The sequence below is a fragment of the Sapajus apella genome, unplaced genomic scaffold (genome assembly GCF_009761245.1).
Source record: "Sapajus apella isolate SASKATOON/1434 unplaced genomic scaffold, GSC_monkey_1.0 scaffold79, whole genome shotgun sequence".
NCBI classification, from domain to species: domain Eukaryota; kingdom Metazoa; phylum Chordata; class Mammalia; order Primates; family Cebidae; genus Sapajus; species Sapajus apella.
The window spans coordinates 7,547,412-7,557,125 of NW_022437019.1; positions in this window are offsets into that span (position 1 = coordinate 7,547,412).

Genomic DNA, 9,714 nt, shown 5'->3' on the forward strand with positions numbered 1-9,714 from the left:
GGTTATTCTTTTTAGAAGCATATATTCAGAGTCTTCTACATACCACACACTGCTCTAGGGGTTAGGCCAAAGATTCACTGGACAGAAAAATCTCTGTTCTCTTGGAGCTAATAATTCAAGTGGGGAGAAACTAACAACAAAAAATAATAAACAGAGGATTCAAAGAATAAGGCAGAGATTAGTTGATAATGGTCTTGGCAGAAAAACAGTTTGGATTTTATTCTTAATACAGTGTAAAGTCACTGTAGGGTTTTGTTCAGGGGAGTGACATGGATTGATATATTGTTGTAAAAAGTTATCCTGTCTGCTCTTTTTGTTGGAAAATGAACTGTGGAAGAGAGAATAATATAGGCAGTGTTCTATTTTGGATACTATTGCAGTTTCCTGGAAAGAGATGATGGTGGTTTGGACTAGGTGGTAGCTGTAGGGATGGACAAAAGTGGACATACTGAGGTTCTGTTTAATAGGTAAAATAAAACAGGGCTTGCTAGAGATTGCATGGAGAGAATTAGGCTAAGCAAGGAGTCTGGGATGACATATAGTAGTTTTATTCATGCTACAGAGTAGATGGTGGCAATTTTTTTTAGCCTTAATGGTGAAAATTGGTAGAAGAGTAGATTTTATAAATTATAACATACAGTTGACTTTTGGGAGTACTAAGTTTAATATATTTACTACATATCTATCCAACTGGAAAGATTAAATAAGCAATTGAATGAATCGATATGGAATATAGTGGAGGAGACTGACCTGGACAAGTAAACTTTAAAGATATCAGCAGTAAATAATTGGTATTTATAGATGTAGTACTACATAAGAGAACCCAGGAGGAGAATGTAATAAAGACAAAGACCCACACCTGGGTTCCTGCTGCTGCAATCATCTCTAAGTTTGTTGAAACTTTAAACTTTTTAGTGTTGAATGTGGTTGATTCACTATACAAAAGAAGAGTTCAGTTAAAGTGCATTAAGGTAGTCATATTAATTATTGATAGATTCCATGTAGATGATTACTTGCTTCTAAATAATTAAGGACACACTTTACAGTATGCGGCTCCCTTTAATGCTAAAACTGATCCTATAGTCCTACGGTATCATTTTTGGTGTTTCCCCATAAACAGTGTATTAATTATCTCATGATGATAAAGACTTGCATAAATGTAATAATTGATACTTCCTAGAATTGTGAAGTTTCAGAGATTGCAATATTCCAGATCATGTGAAAACTTTCAGAGATGTTTGGTTTGAAATTAGAATTTAGAGACCATAAAATTTTAATGAAAAAGATTCTCAAAGGTAGAAGAGGCATGGTTTTCAATGGGGAATAGCTCAGAGTGAGAAATGAAATGTGCTTCTTGTTGTTGCTGTTGTTTGTCAGACTAGCTGGACTAATTTTCTTTAGCAGGCATAAAAAATAAATAGACTTCTTTTTCTCTGGGCCAACAACACTCTTAGCCTAACAGTTCTGCTAGAGTTAAAGTTGTAGTTGTGTGACCCACGCGGAAATTCTTCTCATGGAATCCAGAGAAAGTTTTTATTTAGAAACTTGGAGATTTCCAAGCATAGCACTGTAATTGGAAAAGCCTTGGCTTCTGGGTCTTGAGGGGAAAGCAAGAAGAAGAGATAGATATTTAATATCAAGCAGAACTTTAAGTGGGATTTAATATTTTCAACTGAACAAGCTTCATGAGAAAACAGTTTTCAGTTCCTGAATTTTCAAAGTATGGCTATCTTTTTCCTAAAAGTTGTTGCTTTTCTTTTAAATGTAATTATTAAGAAGTATGAATTTGAATGGCAGATAACATATTCTGGCTGTGTCCCTACCCAAATCTCTTAATCTCATTTTGAATTGTAGCTCCCACAATTCCCTGATGTTGTGGGAAGGAACCTGTGGGAGATAATTGAATCATGGGGGTTGTTTCCACCATACTGTTCCCATGGTAGTGAATAAGTCTCATGAGATCTGATGTTTTATAATGGAAAACCCCTTTTCCTTGGCCCACATTCTCTTCTCTTGTCTGCTGCCACATGAGACGTGCTTTTCACCTTCTGCCATGGTTGTGAGGCCTCTGCAGTCACATGGAACTGTGAGTCCATTAAACCTCTTTTTTTTTGTAAATTGCCAGTCTCAGGTATGTCTTTATCAGCGGTGTGAGAATGGGCTAATATAGTAGATAATCGAATGTTAATTTATTCTTTACTAATTCAAAAATTTATGCTGGTGGTAATTTTAATTTATTTCAATGTAAAAAGCTCTTTCTTCACAAAGGTTAGTTAAGATAATGCTCCATTTTAAAAAACATTTTTTGGCTTTTGTTGCCAATGCTTTTGGTGTTTTAGTCATGAAGTCCTTGCCTATGCTTATGTCCTGAATGGTTTTGCCTAGTTTTTCTTCTAGGGTTTTTATGGTGTTAGGTATTATGTGTAAATTCTTAATCCATCTGGAGTTAATTTTAGTGTAGGGTGTCAGGAAGGGGCCTAGTCCAGTTAGAATGGTGATCATTAAAAAATCTGGAGACAACAAATGCTGGAGAGGATGTGGAGAAATTGGAATGCTTTTACACTGTTGGTGGGAGTGTAAAGTAGTTCAACCATTGTGGAAGACAGTGTGGCGATTCCTCAAGGATCTAAAAATAGAAATTCCATTTGACCCAGCCATCCCATTACTGGGTATATATCCAAAGAACTATAAATTTTTCTGTTATAAAGACACATGCACGCATATGTTCATTGTGTCACTGTTTACAAATGCAAAGACCTGGAACCAACCCAAATGCCCATCAATGATACAATGGACAAAGAAAATGTGGCACATATACACCATGGAATACTATACAGCCGCAAAAAATGATGAGTTTGTGTCCTTTGTAGGGACATGGGTGAATCTGGAAACCATCATTCTCAGCAAACTGATACAAGAACAGAAAATCAAATACCATATGTTCTCACTCATAGGTTGGTGTTGAACAATGAGAACATGTGGACACAGAGAGGGAAGCCTCACACTGTGGGGTCTCTTGGAGGGACTAGGGGAGGGACAGTGTGGTGGAGGTAGGGATAACATGGGGAGAAATGCCAGGTATAGGTGATGGGGGAATGGAGGCAGCAAACCACCTTGCCATGTATGTATCTATGCAACGATTCTGCATGATCTGCACATGTACCTCAGAACCTAAAGTACAATGAAAAAATAAAATAAAATTCAGAAAAAAAACACAACATTTTTTTTCAGGTATCTTAACCCCCCAAAGTGGCACGCATTTATATACTGATAATTAATAGAGTAGGTTGCAAAATAATCTTGTATCTTAACCAAGGAAGAAATAAGATTTCTATTAGGCAGTTCTTCCTATTTTACATATGAACATTTAAAAATCAGAACCTTTAAAAATTCTATTTAAGAAAAAATAAAATCTCACAAAATTACAAGTATTTCTCTTGACAAATATTTTTTAAATGTCGGCAGAACAAACCTAGTAAGAAGTTTATATATTAATAGAAGATTTTGACAGGCCTTGTGCATTTCACACTACTCCTGTTCTTAGTTGTGAAGAATGAAAAACCCAAATGCTTCATTTGTTAGCAAATACTCATGGGTCTTGATTCTTTATCCACTTTGCCAGTCTGTGTCTTTTGATTGGGGCATTTAGCCCATTTAAATTTAAGGTTAATATTGTTATGTGTGAATTTGATCCTGCCATTCTTATACTAGCTGGTTGATTTTCCTATTAGTTGATGCAGTTTGTTCATTGTGCCATTGGTCTGTACCACTTGGTATGTTTTTGCAGGAGCTGGTACTGGTTGTTCCTTTCCATGTTTAGTTTTACTTCAGGAGCTCTTATAAGGCAGGCCTGGAATAGTCAAGACCCATCAGTGTGCTGTATTCAGGAGACCCATCTCACGTGCAAAGACATAGGCTCAAAATAAAGGGATGGAGGAGGATTTACCAAGCAAATGGAGACCAAAAATAAAGGAGGGGTTGCAATCCTAGTTTCTGATAAAACAGACTTTAAACCAACAAAGATCAAAAGAGACAAGAAGGGCATTATATAATGCTAAAGAGATCAATGCAACCAGAAGAGCCAACTATCCTAAATATATACCCACCCAATACAGGAGCACCCATATGCATAAAGCAAGTTCTTAGAGACCTATAAAGAGACTTAGACTCCCGCACAATAATGGTGGGAGACTTTGACGCTCCACTGACAATATTGGACAGATCAATGAGACAGAAAATTAATAAGGATATACAGGACTTGAACTCAGATCTGGACCAAGCAGACCTAATAGACATCTACAGAATTCTCCACCCCAAATCCACAGAATATACATTCTTCTCAGCACCACATTGCACTTACTCTAAAATTGACCACATAATTGGAAGTAAATCACTCCTCAGCAAATGCAAAAGAACAGAAATCATAACAACCAGTCTCTTAGACCACAGTGCAATTAAATTAAAACTCAGGATTAAGAAAAGCACTCAAAACCGCATAACTACATGGAAACTGAACAACCTGCCCCTGAATGACTACTGGATAAATAATGACATGAAGGCAGAAATAAAGATGTTCTTTGAAACCAATGAGAATGAAGACACAATGTACCAGAATCTCTGGAACACATTTAAAGCAATGTCTAGAGGGAAATTTATAGCATTAGGTGCCCACATGAGAAGCAAGGAAAGATTTAAAATTGACACCATAACATCACAATTAAAATAGCTAGAGGAGCAAGATCAAACAAGTTCAAAAGCTAACAGAAGACAAGAAATAACTAAGAGCAGAGCAGAACTGAAGGAGATAGAGACACAGAAAACCCTTCAAATAATCAATGAATCTAGGAGCTGGTTTTTTAAAAAGATTGACAAAATAGACCACTAGCAAGACTAATAAAAAAGAAAAGAGAGAAGAATCAAATAGATTGGAACCATCCCAAATGCCTATCAAAGATAGACTGGATAAAGAAAATGTGGCACATATACACCATGGAATACTATGCAGCCATAAAAAAGGATGAGTTCATGTTCTTTGCAGGGACATGAATGACACTGGAAACCATCATTCTCAGCAAACTGACACAAGAACAGAAAACTAAACACTGCATGTTCTCACTCATAAGTGGATGTTGAACAATGAGAACACATGGACACAGGGAGAGGAACATCACACACTGGGGCCTGTTGAGGGTGGAAGAGCTAGGGGAGGGATAGCAGGGGGTAAGGGGATTGGGGAGGGATAACATTAGGAGAAATACCTAATGTAGATGACGGGCGGATAGATGCAGAAAACTGCCATGGCATGTGTATACCTGTGTAAAAATCCTGCATGATCTGCCCATGTACCCCCAGAACTTAAAGTATAATAAAAAAAGAAAATACCTTAGAATGCAACAGATATCAGCACAGTTAACTTTGTTTAATTTCACTTCAACATAGTTTATATGTTTTGCCTGTGATTTTCCAGAATTTTGAAATGCAACTTACCTTAAGGCATTTTTTGATAGGATCTCTTATAATTTGAGGGTAAAAAAGTATCTACCCTATGACCTCCTCTCCAAAAAATAAAAATAAATAAGAGGACGTCTGATATTTTTGGCAAAAAACCTCTCTAAAGTCTCTTAAGAACAAGAGGGAGAAAGTTATGAATCGTGGATATTTAATATAGGGCTTAGTAATTTTGAAATCTTAGAATTCAGAACCAATACTTCTAAACTGATTTCTGTGATATAAACTATAAATTGTTCTCCCTCATCCATACAGACATTGCTAATCAATCATGCCTCCATGTAGCACCTTTGGAAGTACTCACAATCCTTTTGAACACAGTCTTCTGGGAAGCTGCTCTGATATTAGACCTGATAGAAGATGAAATCTATTTTTCATCCTCTTCTTAAGGCATAGGCATGGGAAGAATAAAATAACCAAAATGCATGAAAGTGTATAAAAAGAGAATTTTAAATAAAAAAATTGTATCAGTGAAAAGGATTATTAAAGAAGATTTAATGTGGAATTATAGGCTGGATACAGTATGATTAATAACTTTGGTAGTTGTTGAGAAACTGTGAAATACTTTATCTACATCTATTCTAGATTTTTAGAGGTAGAAGACATTTTGGACATTATCTAGTCTAATTGTCGTCAATTCAAATGAGGAAATAATTAGCATAGAGATGTTAAATGATTTGTACAGTGTCATAAAGCTAGTTAACAGTAAATTTGATTTCAGCACTAAATAGAGTTTGTGCCTTGCTTAGTGACAGGGATGTGTTCTGAGAAAGGCATTGTTAAGTTTTCCTTATGGAATCATCACAGAGTGAATGTACACAAACTTGGATAGTATGGCCTACTACACACCTAGGCTGTATGCTATAGCCCATTGGCCCTAGGCTGCAAATCCATGCAGCATGTTACTGGCAACTGTAACACAATTATAAGTATTTGTCTAAACACACCTAAACATAGAAAAGATCCAGTAAAAATATGGTACTACAATCTTATGAGAGCACTGTTGATATGCAATTCACTGTTGACTGAAATGTTATGTGGCACATGACTATATACAAAGTTTCTTGCAGTATGTGTTGCTCTGTGACTTCCTGCAGACTGGTCTGTGTGGCCCTCTTCACTCCTTCCCCTCCCTTTCCCTCACACACATAACCTAGAGGAACTCAGCAAAATAGACATCAAGGCAGACCCACAGTTAGGGGTGTTCTCCAAATGTTACAGATTCACACATAACTGCATGATTTTTGTATTATCTATACTCTGTACTTTTGTATTATCTGTACTTTCTGACTACAAGATAAATTACATTTAGGTCTGTGACCTAAATGTAATTTTACACATGCATTTTGTTTGTGTTATCTTTTAAAAACATTTTCAGAAATGTAAAAAATTTGAAAGATTGGGTAGCTCTGGACCTACATTTTCAAAGACAGCAATCAGGTGGGATTGGCTGAAACCTTCGGTGAAATATGGGGTCTCCACTTCACCAAAGTCCTCACCATTTCCCCTTGTCTCTGATCCCAATATTGAACAACATTTGCCCTTCATCATCAAACTTATATAGCATATAAGTTTATCCTCATTGGAGCTCTGTCAAAAGATGGATAACAAAAATGTAGAGCAAGATGGTAGCGTGATTTTTCTCCAACTGGACTCACTTTACTTTTGAATTTCACGGTCTAGACCCTGTAAATATTGGAGTTAACCTTTGACCACACTGTATTATATCCTTGTGGCAGCAGAACTACATTAGAAATTAAATTTAAAACACAAGATGACATAACCTTTTAAAAACTACCACTATTAAAAGAAAATAAGGTATAACAAAATTGGTTAGCCATTTCCTTTACTCCTATTATTTTTCCAGGTACATACTTTTCTGCACATCATTTGCCCTTAAGAAATGATTAAAAATATATCTCCTTCTGAAGTTTGATATTTATTATAAATCTGGCCACCTTCATCACACCTCTAAATGTCAAATTATTTAGAAACACATGGCAAAGTAGTTTTTTAGCATCAGATGAATTCTACAGCACAAAAATTAGAACCACAATTAAACCTGTAACTATTGTGAGGCAGATTTTTCAGCAATAGAGAAGACCCATGGCTAAATTATCTTACTGTTCAATAGAGTGATTTGTCAGGCTGCACTGTTTCCATTTACAATGAACATTTATGTATGCATTCTAGGCAATCTTGGCAAGTGATGGATTGATATACCAGCTATGTCTTAGTAAAATCATAAAGAATAACTCTGGTCTTCTCATTACTTGACTTTTACATAACTTTGACATTGATTTAAATGGCATCTTATTTTCAAGGAAGTATTCTTATTCATCTTTTAATATTTTAAGATCCACAGATTATACATGTACTTCTAAATACAAAGAAACCTACGTATGAAGAGAGACTCTCCTGGCTCCTTTGTAATAAATGATAGTGCAGCTTATTTCTCTACTCAATCCTCTAGTCTTCACAGTGGCAGGTTTGACCTTTGGCGTACATTTTTCTCTGTCAAAGACGTCTGATTTGAATCTTATTAAAAACATAACACTCAGTGCTATATAATTCTATCAGGACGGAGAATCCCAGAAGAACTGTTTTTAAAGTTAAGCAGTGAAATATGAATATATCTGCCCAAATCTCTCATTTGGAGCAAAGATGAAAAAATAGCACATGCTCTCCCATTTTCTTCTTGCTGCTGCCTTTTTTTAAACTCAGTAATTACGGAAAAAAGAGAAATAATCACACATTTTATAGTATCTTTCTGAGTTCCATTGTCAGATGTTCTTGGAAAGTTACAGACCATTTTTAACAGAAGGTGCAGTCCAAAAGTCCTTCTTCAGTCTCTGCCTCTCTGTACAGAATAAAATGCAATCATAGAATTCTGTAATGGCAGACTATTGGATGTGAGGTTTTACATCTGTTATTATGACTGCCACCTTTTCTTTATGCTGTTTTTATCTTTTCTCTTATTTTCTTTATGTTCTTTTCTCCTCAGTCCTTTATAATTTTCAACTTACCTAACTTGCTTGGTCCTTCTAGCCTTATCACATAATCGAAAATTTGAATCTCAGCTATGTGACCTATGGCAAAATGTTTATTTTGGGTGAGTCTCTGCTTTCTCATTTGAAAATGAAAATAATGATAGTTCTTTATTCATGCTATATTTGAATAATAATTGATGCAAAGTATTTTGCACAGTGCCTGGAAGATAATAATTACTCAATTCAAATATATTAGGTAATTATAGAATAATTAGTATTTTATGGATTTCCTGGATTTAAGAGTTGGGGGTTGCTAAGTGCTAAGGAAATTCTCTCATTTTTATGAAAGACTTATACCTGAAAGAAAAGTGTACTTTTTTTTGTTTCATTTCTGAAAAGGATTTTGTTCAGTTGACGTAGAGCTTTCTACTTTCTTCTCAGTCAAATCTACCTTTAATCAGAAATCTGCTCAGCATGGTACTTTCCCAAAAAATGAGGTGACATAGGTCATGAAATAAATGCTCAAAGGGTATGTAATACTTATCTGTCTTCCTTAATTTTGAATCTCTTGTACATTAGAAGCCTTTTTTTTCCCCAGAAAATGATGTGAGTTGTGTAGGAGACATCAAAAGAGGTTAAAAATGAGAATAGATGTAAAATTGGACACCAATGACTAAACTGTCAGTCAATGACAAGGGATAAACTCTACATAATATTTTATTTATTTTGTTCCTTAGTGTGACCTTGATATTTTTGAGTTAATGTTTAAAAATCAATATGTTGTACATGAATAGTCAGATTTTTGGCTAGTCTTAAAAATCATACTTAATTTACCTTCTAAGATTGATATATATTAATTTCCAGCTGTGAACAGAAAGATTGACACTGTCATAGTCACTCAATTTATATTTGTTAAATACATTAGAGAATGACTATGCTATGCAAAAAATACAGAGCACTTGTGATTAAGTAAATAATGCCTTTTGTATGCCAAGAGAGAACACAAGAAAGTGAGTGAAATATTTTTTCTTTCTGTCTTAAAATAGCTTTGCAAATTATTTACATACACCAGTCATTAATAAATGCCTATTACAAGGTTGAAAACAAACTGTTGAATACTATGCTTACTACCTGGTTGATAAGATCAATCATACCCCAAATTTTAGCATTATGTCATATGCCCATGTAACAAACTAGCACATCATGCACCTGCAAA